This window comes from Symphalangus syndactylus, chromosome 12 (assembly GCF_028878055.3).
Source record: "Symphalangus syndactylus isolate Jambi chromosome 12, NHGRI_mSymSyn1-v2.1_pri, whole genome shotgun sequence".
NCBI classification, from domain to species: domain Eukaryota; kingdom Metazoa; phylum Chordata; class Mammalia; order Primates; family Hylobatidae; genus Symphalangus; species Symphalangus syndactylus.
In genome coordinates, this window is record NC_072441.2 from 130,511,507 (window position 1) to 130,523,723 (window position 12,217).

The window sequence follows — 12,217 nt, forward strand, 5'->3', positions numbered from 1 at the left end:
ATTTATTGTTATTATTATTTTGCTAAATTTGGCATCCTTATCCTAGATGCACTGGAGTTTGCAGGACTCATGGTCCATTTAAGCAAAATAGGTCAGGTTTTAACAGGTTTAAGTGGTCTTGGCAAAATCATCAAGCTGGGCAGAGACCTGTCGTCAAGAGCCAGTAGAGATTTGGTGAAGGATGTTCCAGGCAAAGGGAACAGCACAGGCAGAAGCCTAGAGGAAGGATGGTGTTGGCCAAGTTCCAGGAAAGGCAGTAATGACCAACGTGTAGGCTGTAGACTCGAAGTGGCAGGAAAGGCAGATGGTAAGATTAGTTGGAATCAAATCATGCTATATTCAATCTATGCTGCTACTGATATTAGAGGAAGGGACCCAGAGGAGGGTTTGAGTTGAAATAGGACCACAGCCAGAGACGAAGTACAGGGAGCAGGATCTAGCTTCCCAGAGATTAGAGGAAAGACAACTGGGATGATCTGGAGGAAGAACCTTTAGGACCTAGTCAGGGAATTTGGGCTCAGATCCTTTCTCTGAACAGAATAAGTAATAAATAGCAGTCGGTAAATGATAGCTGTCATTATGATCAGGTGGTCAGTAAGTGCTGTGGTTTGTTACCCGCTGACCTTATCCCCAGACAGTCAGCAGGGGGCCAGAGCCATTGCTTAACTGCTGGGAGCTCAGATATGATGGAACAATGACAGTTTACAGATTCGCCATCGAGCTGTGCCACCCTTCCCTTGTTCTGTTGTCCAATATCAATGAGAAATAAACTGCCAGGGAGAATACTATGAATACAAGGGCATTTTAGGGACCAGTGAAAATTATCTAAGGCAGAGGAATTACTTTATAAGAGTCCCTACAAAATCCACTTACGTGAATCTCTCCTGTCACTCTCACTTAAGCTCCATTCTAGAGATGTGAAAACCAAGGCTCAGAGGGAAGTCCTTTGTCCAAGGTTCTTAACTAATAATAGAGAGAGGTCAGTTTTAAAATCCAAGAGGTGGTGCATGCCTGTAGTCCCAGCTACTCGGGAGGCTGGCATGGGAGGATGGCCTGAGCCCAGGAGGTGGAGGTTGCAGCGGCTGAGATCACACCACTGCACTCCAGCCTGGGTGACAGAGCCAGACCTTGTCTCAAAAATAAATAAATAAATAAATAATAAAATCCAAGAGCTCTTTTCCTTACATAAGGCTGTGTCTATGGATCAAAGCAACGAAGCCCAAGTTCAGTGTGTACTTCAGCTACGCAAGCACCTTCACCCCTGATGGGCCCATCAGCTTACTGGATGCCAAACCTTCCAACACCTGGCCATGAGGCCTTGGAACTCATCTTGCCCCCAGGTCACGCACATGCTTCCTTCCATTGGCTGGGAAGAGACTAGAGATTTCAGAAACCTTGGATCCAGTCTCAAATTCTCCAGTTCCTGGCTACATGGTTTCAACTTTCTAAGCTTGTGCTTCCTCATCCGAAAAATAAGGATAATAATGCCTTCTTCCCATGTATGTTGTGAAGGTCTAATGTGATAATGTATAGGAAAGAGCTTTCTAAACTGAAAAGCATGGTGCAGACTTGTTTCACTGCCCAAATCACAGATAAACAACACTATCTTATAAACTTAAAAGCTTTTGCTAGTTCATGTCTTCCAGATTTACGGGGAGGCCTTCTGGTCTCACAGCCAAGTCTAGTTCACAGATTATTTGCAAGGCAAATCAGTGATTGATGACACTTCATTTATTCATTTGTCACACATTTGCTAGTCTCTTCTGTGCCAGGCTCTGTATTGAGCACTGGTGAATAAAGACGTAGTCCTTGTCCTTGGGCAGGTGGTCAGTGGGGGAGACAGAAACAGACAATAATGATCCAGTTGTAATCAATGATAAAGTATAAGCAAGTACAAAAAGAGTATAAACAAGTGAGGTGAACTTGTCTGAGAATTAAAGAAAACTGCCAGGTAAGGCTTCTGAGAAGGGATTATTTGCACAAGGTGTCAAATAATTTTTCTATTCCTTCATTCAACAAATATTTATGGGGCTCTTCTAAAGTGCTGAGATACATCATCAAACAAAATAAATAGTCCCTGCCTTCAAGGAGCTTAGTGGAGAAGACAGATAATAAAAAGATGAACAAATAAATTATTACATGCCATAATCTTATATCATATATATTATATATGTATAATGTGATATATGAATACATTATAGTAATATAAGGTGTTATTTAAAAAGGCAGAGTAAAGTTGTTATACAAATATAATAAATATTAGGCATTTATTATAATAAGTAAATATTAAGTGTTATAAAAAATAAGGCATAGTGAAAAATAAGACAGAGTAAAGTAAGGCTGGTAAGGGTAAAGGGGCTATTCTATATGAATTGATAAGGGAAAGACTCTAAGAAACTGATGGTTGACCACAGACATGAATGGAGTAAGGACATAAGCATTGAATTATAATGAAAAAAAAAAAAACAAAAATTTGTGGAATGTAGCTGAAGTTATTTGTGTAGGAAATTTTTAAACTTTAAATGTTCATATTAAAAGATAAGAATAATTTAAAATCCATGATCTAAGTTGCCATTTTAAGAATATAGAAAAAGAGGTGTAAAGGAGAAACGAATGTTGACAAGTAAAACTCACTGAAATAGAAAATAAATAATAAAGAAAACCAGTTAAACCAAAACTGATTCTCTGATGAGATTAATAAAATTGATATGCCTCTAGCTAGACTGATCAAGGAAAAAAAAAGAGAAGACACAAATTGCCAACATCAGAAATAAAAGAAAAGATATCACTACAGACATTAAAATGGTAGAATATTATGAACAATTTTATGCTAGTTAATTCAACAACTTAGGTGAAATTAACACATTTTTTGAAAGACACAAATTGCCAATACTGACACAAGAAGAAATAGAAAATCTGAATTAGCCATATATCCTTAAAGAAATTGCATTCATAATTTTTTAATTCCCACAAATAAAACTCCAAGTGTTTGCAATAGTGAATTCTTTCAAACATTTAATGAATAAATAATATAAAACTTACGTAAACTCTTTCAGAAAATATAGGCGGAGGGGGCACTTTCCAATTTATTATATGAGATTAGTATAATTCTAATAACCAAAACCAGGCCTGATTATTATAAGAAAGAAAATTATACACCAATATCCCTCAAAAACATAAACACAAAAATCTTTTTAAAAGTACTGTCAAATCAAATTTGGTTACATATATTTATATATGATATAAAATAGATAGATCAATAGATAGATAGATAGATAGATAGATAGATAGATAGATAGATAGAATGACCAAGTGGGGCTTATCTCAAGAATACAGGTGGCTTGTACAATTTTCCAAATTAATACAATGAAGAAGAAAAATCAAATGATTATCTCAATAGGGGCTGAAACATAATTTGATGAAGTTCAATACCCCTCTATAATCCAAATTCTCAGCAATCTAAAACTAGAAGAGGACTTTCTCAATCTGATTTTTTAATGTGAAAAACATACAACTAACATGACAATAATGAAATATTAAGCTCTTTTTTCCCTAAGATCAGGAACTTAAGACTGCTTGATTTCAAGAGCTACCATAAAGCTACAACAATCAAAAAAGTTGGAACTGGCAAAAGCTTAGACAAATAGGTCAACAGAACAGAGTCCAAAATAGATCCACACATATCAACTGATTTTTGACCAAGTCAATTTAATAGGGAAAAGAAAGTCCCTTCAAAAACTAGTACTAGGACAACTAGATAACTATATGGGGGAAACTGAACCTCACCCACTACCTCACCCCAAACCAAAAATTAATTCATTCAAAATTGATTCTAGACCTAAACTTAAAAGTGAAAACTATAAAACTTCTAGAAGAAAACATGGGGGAATATATTTGTGATTTTGGACTAGGCAAAAATTTCTTAGGGCACAAAAAAATCACTAACCATAAGGTAAGAAATTATTAAATTGGACCTGATCAAATTTTAAACTTTTATTCATCAAAAAATATGATTAAGCCTTTCGGCCTTAACCTCCATCTTCCAGTAATTCACCAAAACGACATTACAAAGGGAAAGAGGAGAGGCACCTGATACATACTCTCTAGGCCTTTTAGAAAACATGGAGTTGTCCCTTTGAATACATGTGACTCTGTAAGAAAGGCAATATTGTAGACATCAAGGAAATGGGCACTGTTCAAAAAGCAATACCCCACAAATGTTAACCATGGCAAAACTGGAAGAGTCTACAATGTCACTCAGCATTAGTTAGTTAACTTATTGGGCAAGATTCTTGCCAAGAGAATTAATGTGCATATTGAGCACTCTAAGAGCCAAAATAGCTTCCTGAAATGTGTGAAGGAAAATGATCAGAAAAAGAAGGAAACCAAAGAGAAAGGTACCTGGGTTCAGAAGCCCCAGCCTGCTCCACCCAGGGAAGCACACTTTGTGAGAACCAACGAAAAGGAACCGGAGTTGCTGGAACCTCTTCCCTATGAATGTATGGCATAACAGGTGTTAAAAAATAAGAGACCTCTGGACTGTAATAAAAGAAAATAAAAGATAAAAGAAAATCAATATGGCCACCTTCTATTACATATTATATTTAGAATATGTAAGAAATTCATAATAAAATGATGATCCAATAAAAACTGGGCAAACACTTGAACAATCACTTCACAAAAGATATACAAATAGCCAGTGAGTGCATTAAAAAGTACTCAACGTCATTAATCATCTGTAAATTCAAGTTAAAATGACAGAGATATAACTACACACCCACTAGAATAGCTAAAATGGTAAAAGGCTGACAACAGCAAATGTTGGCAAGGATGTGAAGCAATCAAAATGCTCATATAGGCCAGGCGCAGTGGCTCATGCCTATAATCTCAACACTCTGGGAGGCCAAGGCAGGAGGATCGCTTGTGCCCAGGAGTTCAAGACTAACCTGGGCAACATGGCGGGACCCCCATCTCTCCAAAAAAAAAAAAAAAATTTAAACCAGCCAAGCATGGTGATGCACGCCTGTAATTCCAACTACTCGGGAGGCTGAGGTGAGAGGATCACCTAAATCCAGGAGTTTGAGACTTCAGTGAGCTGTGATTGTGCCACTGCACTACAGCCTGGACAGCAGAGTGAAACTCTGTCAAAAAAAAAAAAAAAAGGAAGGGAAGAAGGAAGGAAGGGAGGGAGGAAGGGAGGGAGGGAGGAAGGAAGGAAGGAAGGAAGCAAGCAAGCAAGCAAGCAGGAAAGGAGGGAGGGAGGGAGGAAGGAAGGAAGGAAGGAAGGAAGCAAGCAAGCAAGCAAGCAGGAAAGGAGGGAGGGAAGGAAGGAAGGAAAGAAAAAAATGCTCATATATTGCTGTTGGGAGTGTAAAATGATACAACCTCTTTGGTAATTTTATATAAAGTTAAAAATACATCTACTCAATAACCCAGCAATTCCACTGCCGAGTATTTACCCAAGAAATAAAGACATATGTCCATTTCTCTTGTATAAGAAATGTTTATACGGTGGCTCACGCTTGTAATCCCAGCACTTTGGGAGGCCGAGGCAGGCGGATCACGAGGTCAGGAGATCGAGACCACGGTGAAACCCCGTCTCTACTAAAAATACAAAAAAAATTAGCCGGGCGTGGTGGCGGGCGCCTGTAGTCCCAGCTACTCGGAGAGGCTGAGGCAGGAGAATGGCGTGAACCTGGGAGGCGGAGCTTGCAGTGAGCCGAGATTGCGCCACTGCACTCCAGGCTGGGCGACAGAGCGAGACTCCGTCTCAAAAAAAAAAAAAAAGAAATGTTTATAGCAGCCTTATTCATAATAGTCCAAAACTGTGCATAACCCAAATAAATGAACAAAATGTGGTATATCCATTCAATGCGATACAATTCAGTTGTCACAAAGAACTATGCACTAATCTACCAATAACATGGATGAAGCTCAAAAACATTAAGCAAAAGAAGCCAGACACAAGAATTTGACAGGCAAAAACTAATCTCAGCTGTACGTGGTGGCTCATCCATGTAATCTCAGCACTTTGGGAGGCCAAGGTGGGCGGATCACCTGAGGTCAGGAGTTTGAGACCAGCCTGGCCAACATGGTGAAACCACATCCCTACTAAAAATACAGAAATTAGCTGTGGTGGGTGCCTGTAATCCCAGCTACTGCGGAGGCTGAGGCAGGAGAATCGCTTGAACCCCAGAGGTGGGGGTTGCAGTGAGCTGAGATTGCGCTACTGCGCTCCAGCCTGGGTGACAGAGTGAGACTCTGTCTTAAAAAAAAAAAAAAAAAAAAACTAATCTCTAGTATTAGAAGTCAGAAGAGTGTTTGCATCTGGAGGGTAGAATTGATTGGGGAAGGTAATGAGGGCACTTACTGGGTGATGAAAATGTCCTGGCTTGATTGAGGTCATGGTTACATAGGTGTGTGCATTTGTCAAAGCTCATCAAACCACACTTAAGATCCCTACATTTCACTGTATGTAAAATATACCTTAATTAAAAAAAAAAAAAAAAAAAAGGAGGGGGTGCCAGGCGCAGTGGCTCACACCTATAATCTTAGCACTTTAGGAGGCTGAGGCAGGAGGGCTGCTTGAGCCCAGGAGTTCGAGACTGCAGTGAACTATAAGTGCACCACTGCACTCCAGCCTGGGGCAACAGAGTGACACCCTATTTCTAAAACATAAAATAAAATCGGTTTTAAAATTTGTGATGAAATCCACAAAAAGGCGGCAAAGAGGTCTAGAGAAAGGTGTGGCCAGAAAAGGCTACAGTGAGGAGGCAGTATTTGCACTAAGCCTTGAAGAGCAGGCAGGATCTGGATGGGAGTGTGGTGAGAATCAGAGATGTCAGATGTGAAAGAACTTAGAGAATTGCTAAATATAATGGATTGCTTAGCTGAATCGCTGATGCCGCCACAGAGCAAAAGAAGAAAGACCAAAATAAGCATTTGAGGAGAGAGTTGGGGGTGATCACATGGAGCTCCACATCTCAGGAGATTGGTCAGGGACAGATCCTGGAGACTGGAGCGTGTGTACCCTGGAGGCACAGCAATGTGTCAGTGGTAGACTCAGCACCTAGCTCACTGCTGGGCACATAGAAAGTACTAAATAAACGTTTTTCAAACGTGAAATATAAATAAAAGTGCTCCTCACAGGTCTGAGCCTGAGTGATCGCTTGGAGCCCCAGAAAGGACACGAGACTGGCTGTGGTTCTCCCTGCAGAGAAGCTGAGTATAGTCGGGGAGTGCTGAACTTAGACACATTCTATCACGCAGCTCAAGCTGCCCTGGGGGCGCCATATAACTTTATTGTAAGCTCGTGCAACAACACAGGCAAATGGAATAACAATGTAAAGTTGGCTTTAATTAAAATGAAGGGTGTTTGCCTCTCCCTTCTTTTCGTCTTAAGCCAGGCAGCCTGCTGAGCTGCACAGAGCAATCAGAGGAATGTTTCTAATGCAGGAGGCAGCCCCCCAACCCCCAACATTCGAGCATCCCCTCCAACTCCCCAGCCTCCACCACACTCCCTTCTTATATGATCCACATGGCAAAAGGAAAACAGGAGTGGTGATGCCCCTCTAGGAGGCACCAGGAAAGGAGAGAGTGTTGCCAACCAGTGTGGGAAGGGAAAGGGTTCCAGCTGCGGAAATCTCATCCACGGAGCCACTCCACCCATGCCTCCTGGACTGTTGAGTGCTAGCTAGACCTTGCGCCCAGTGTTGGTGACTGTTCTGAAAAGAACTCCCTGTCTGGTGGAAATTCATCAATACAAAAGAGGTATCCACCAAGGAAACCATGAAAAATCCATGAATCCAGGGGTTCATCTATTTTCCCTGACACCTGGAAAATAAAGTTGATCCTAAGAATTTGCTAACTAGAGAGAAGGACCATATTTGAAGGGCCCAAAAGAGATGGCATGGTGCTAGGCACTTTATATACTTCATACCCTGTATCAGCCTGTGATGTGCAGGTAAAGGTTTAACCAGATAAAGTTGCCATTTGTAGGGAGAGGAGAGCCCCCAATTTATAGTGTTTGCCAATTTTCCTCGTGTAAATTCCCCCCAGAGTGGCAGATTTCAAGCTACCAATATGATACTAACTAGCTCGTGAAATTTCTGAAAAGTTACCAATGGGCTCGCACTGGTCCAGCACACCACTGGTTCTAGCTGTCTGTGGTGCTCTCGGCCAGCTAGAGGAATTCTGAACACTAATATCTCAGCCAAGGGTTTTCATTCAACAAACACTTAAAGAGCATCTTCTCCGTGCTAGGCTTTGTGCCAAGAGGTCTCAAATCCATATTAAATAATAATATAAAAATAGAGTTAGCATCTATTGAGAGTTTGCTATATGCCAGGCTCTCTTCTAAAGGCGTTTTCACAAATCCATGCATTTAATCCTCAAAATCCTGTGAAATAGATACTACCTATTAGAAAACTGAGGCTCAGAAAGGATAAGTTACTTACCCATGATTACACAGCTAGTAAAAAGAAATAGCACATAGCTGTCGCCATTCAACGCCCTTCCTTTCTCCATTCTGAGTCCAACATTCTCCGGGTAGAAGCCAGAAAATTCTCATCCCCAGACCTCTTTGTGGCTCAGGATCAGACATATGACCCAGGTGCCATGAATCAGACACACCTGGGTGAAACCTAGATTCAGAAGAAGGAGGCAGCCAGGTGGGGAAAATGAGCTTATGACCAGGTCAGTTGCAAAGGCATCCAGTTCTTTGGAACAGCAGTGGTGGAGCTTCTGGTATCCAGCCCTAAATGCTATAGGGACTGAGTGACCAGGCAGTGGTGTTTTCACTAAAAATGTCCTCATGGTTTGGTCAGGCCTTTTTCCCAGGACCCTCCAGGGATTTCTGTAAGCTGCCCAACATCCTGTAATAAATCCCTGCTCTGCTTAAACTAGCCATAATGGACTCTCTTGTTTGCAATTAGGAACCCCAATAAGATGGGGGATCCACAGTTCAAACTTGGGCCTTGCCTCCAGAACTCAAACTTTGACCCATAATGATACACAGCTTTATTTTCTCCTCTCCGCAACTCCGTAAATGAGGCTCTAATCCTCCCATTTCACAGATGAAGAAACTAAGTCTAAAAGACATCAGACCAACTGCCTGAGATTACGTATTAAATTGAGCCACATGAAACTTGATATTCAATCATCTTTGGACTACTTCATATAGTTCAACCTAATGGAAATGGCAACTTCATTATGGTTGAACCTCATAGAAATAGGAGTTTAGTATAGATTTATGTGACTCCAAAACCCTTGCTTTTCCACTGCCTCTGCTTTCTCACAGTCAGGCTTGTTCATGGAATCTAGTGCATGAGAAGTGCACTCAGGTGGTCTAAGTTGAGGAGGTGAGGCAGGGAGAGGTTCACCTTCCAGTGGAACCTAAAAGACCAGGAGAAATGGAAACAGCAGACTACCATCTTTACTTGCTGCTTCTTGTGCCCAAGCTCAGAGCTCACCCCTTTTGGGGAGGGCACTGAAAAGAAGGCTTGGTCCCTGCCTGCATGGAGCTTAGGTCAAGGATTCTTGCAGGGGCCATATTGGAGGAGAAATAGCACAGGACAGCAAGAAGAATGAGAGACACTTAACCTGTTAGTGTGCAGAGGGAAGTCCTCCTGGAGGAGTAGAGGCCATAGAGTCGTCTTGAAGGACTGGTAGGTTGTGGGTGAGTGGAGAGAGGTGGCAGGACATCAGGCAGTAGGAACAGCACAAGCAAAGGCAAGGAGGCTGGAATGAGCATAGCTGTGTCAAGGGAAATAAGGAAAGCAGTTTAGAAGAACAATAGGGACCAGATGAAAAGAAAGGCTGAGAAGGTGATTTGCTCAATCACCAGCCCTTACGGGGCACCCACTATGTATCAGATGCTGTGCTAGGGATACAGCTCTGGGCCACACAGACTTAGTCTTCACCCTCATGGGCCTTATGACCCAGCAGGGAAGCTATGGGTCTAACAAGTAAGGGGCAAAGAACTCATTAATTGCAGTTTGGCTATTTTTTGTCAACATTAAGTTCGGGAGCAATAGGAGAGCCATGAGAGAGGGTGACACCCAAAAAGAAGTCAAAGAAGTCTCCCCTGAGGAAGTGGCATTTAAACTGAAACCTGAAGAATGATGATAAACTAGGCAATGGAGGAGTATCCCAAGCAGAAGATGCAGCGCATAACAGGGCCCTGAGGTTGGGAAGAGCTTGTCACAGTTGAGGAACCAAAAGAAAGACAGTGGGGTTGGCGTGTGCTGAGTGACACAGGACCAGGGACACAGAGGACACAGAAGACAAGCCAGGAAGGCAGACCCAGGAGCCATGCTGCACAGGGCCTGGCAGGGCATGTTGAGGAGTTTGGGTTTTAGCCTAAGAACCAAGAGAAGTGACAAAATCAGCTCTGTACTTTTTTTTAACAATCACTTGATTTGCTCTGGGAGAGAATGTGCTAGAGGGAACAAAAGTGGAGACCTACTAGGCAACTGTCAGAGTCATTTGAAGGAACAGTGACAGCAGCCAGGATGGAATCATGGCAAGGAGGAAGGACGGAGGTGCAGTGTTTCAGGCAGATACCAAGTTTACTGACTCAGTGAGCCAGGACAGTGCAAGTGTTATGTGATGTAATTTCCCCTTCCTCAGTTTCCTCATCTGTAAATGGGCGGAGCAGGTCCTTACCCTCAAGGCTGCTGAAAGTACTGTAGTGAGTTGACACACGAGGAAGAGTGAAATGGTGAAAGTTAGCTATGTTTGGCTGACTCAGGTGGCTTTGTGGAGAGGATGGGAGTCCCATTTTGGATGCATTCAGTTGGAGAGGATTATGGGTCATCCCGGTGGAGACATCAGGTAAACTGTCAGGTGGATTCAGGAGGGCGGTCTGGAGGAAGTTTGGGGACTGCTGGTGTACAGATGGTATCCAACACCACAGGAAAAGAGGAAATGTCCCAGAGAGAGCATGCAGAGTGAGCTGTGCTGCCACCCAGATGAGCCATGGGGCTTTGCCCAGCTTTGCATGTCAGGCTAGGGTACTGGAGCTTGCTCCTAGACCCCAGGAAGAATGGTGGGAACGACAGTGGCTTTGGCAGCGCCCCTGGGGACATCGAGCAATTCATCCTGACTCTGACCCCCGGCGGTCTCAGCTGGTGGCCTTTCCCTGATTCCCGGGGGAGTCAGGCCTGAGTCAGCTCCTCTGGGCCCTGAACCTGTCTGAGCCTTCAGACCCACGGCTTAGGCTGCTAAGCCCCAGCTCGTGCTGACAAATCCCTTCTAATGGGGAGATCAACCTTTCAATACTATGCGGCTCGAGAGACATGTCCCAGGGCTGCAGACAGCAGGCTGGGCACTGGCCCAGAGAGGCCATGGGAGAGTGGGCATCCCAGCACTGTGGGCTCTCACAGGCCTCTCTGGCTGTCACCACCCACTCCAGCAGCTGCAGGGACTCCCAGTGTCCTGGCTTAGCAAAGCCACACACTGGGTGCTCTGTGGGAGATTCAGAGAACAGATGAGAAAAGAATCTTGTCCCTGTGTGGCTTTGATGACCAAAATCGCATTAAAAGCAGTGCCATAGCCCTTGGGAGATGTGGTGGCTTCTGTATTTCCCACCTTAGATTTTTGAACTTGCTCTTTTTTTCTGCCTGGAACATTCTTCCTCCAGATATCTGTAAAGCTTGCTCCATCATCTGCTTCAAGTCTTTATCCAAAAGTCATCTTCCCAAGGAGGCAGTCCCTAAAATTACAAGCACAACCCCTCAGTGCTTCCTACCCCCTTCCCAGCTTTATTTTCCTCCATAATGTCTTCATAGTCTGCCATCCTATATTTTACTTTTTATTTTTAATTGTTCATCTCCCCCAACCCCCAACCCTCAACTAAAGAGAAAGCGCTACAAGGACAGAGATTCTGGCTCTGTTGCTCACTGCTGGATCCCCAAAGTCTAGAATAGATCCTGGCACACAGTAGACAGTCAATAAATATTTGTTTATCAGTTGATTGAGTGAAAGTATGCCTGGTGTCTCAGGTCACTGGACCCAGAATCAGAGTCCAGGGTTTCAGTTCTAGTTCTCTCCATGTCCTTTGTCAAAACACTGCCTCTCTCAAAGCCTATGTCTCCACATCTGTAAGATGGGAATTCAAAAGCCATAGCAAACTACTGAAGTAGGAACCGAAAGAAAGAGAAGGCAGTAGTAGCTGGGGGCAGAGACTGTAGGGTCAGAGTGTGGGGATGGGGATGGG

General features: G+C 43.0%; 1 long non-coding RNA gene across 3 annotated transcripts in view; it reads right to left on the bottom strand.

The window, feature by feature from the left end:
- Nucleotides 1-11,715, bottom strand: part of LOC134734573 (uncharacterized) — a 299,170-nt gene extending 287,455 nt beyond the window's left edge. For all 3 annotated transcript variants that reach the window (XR_010117674.1, XR_010117675.1, XR_010117676.1), the window contains exon 1: nt 11,590-11,715. This is a non-coding gene — a long non-coding RNA (uncharacterized lncRNA). The remainder of the gene's footprint in view (nt 1-11,589) is intronic.
- Between the last annotated feature and the right edge of the window lie 502 nt (nt 11,716-12,217).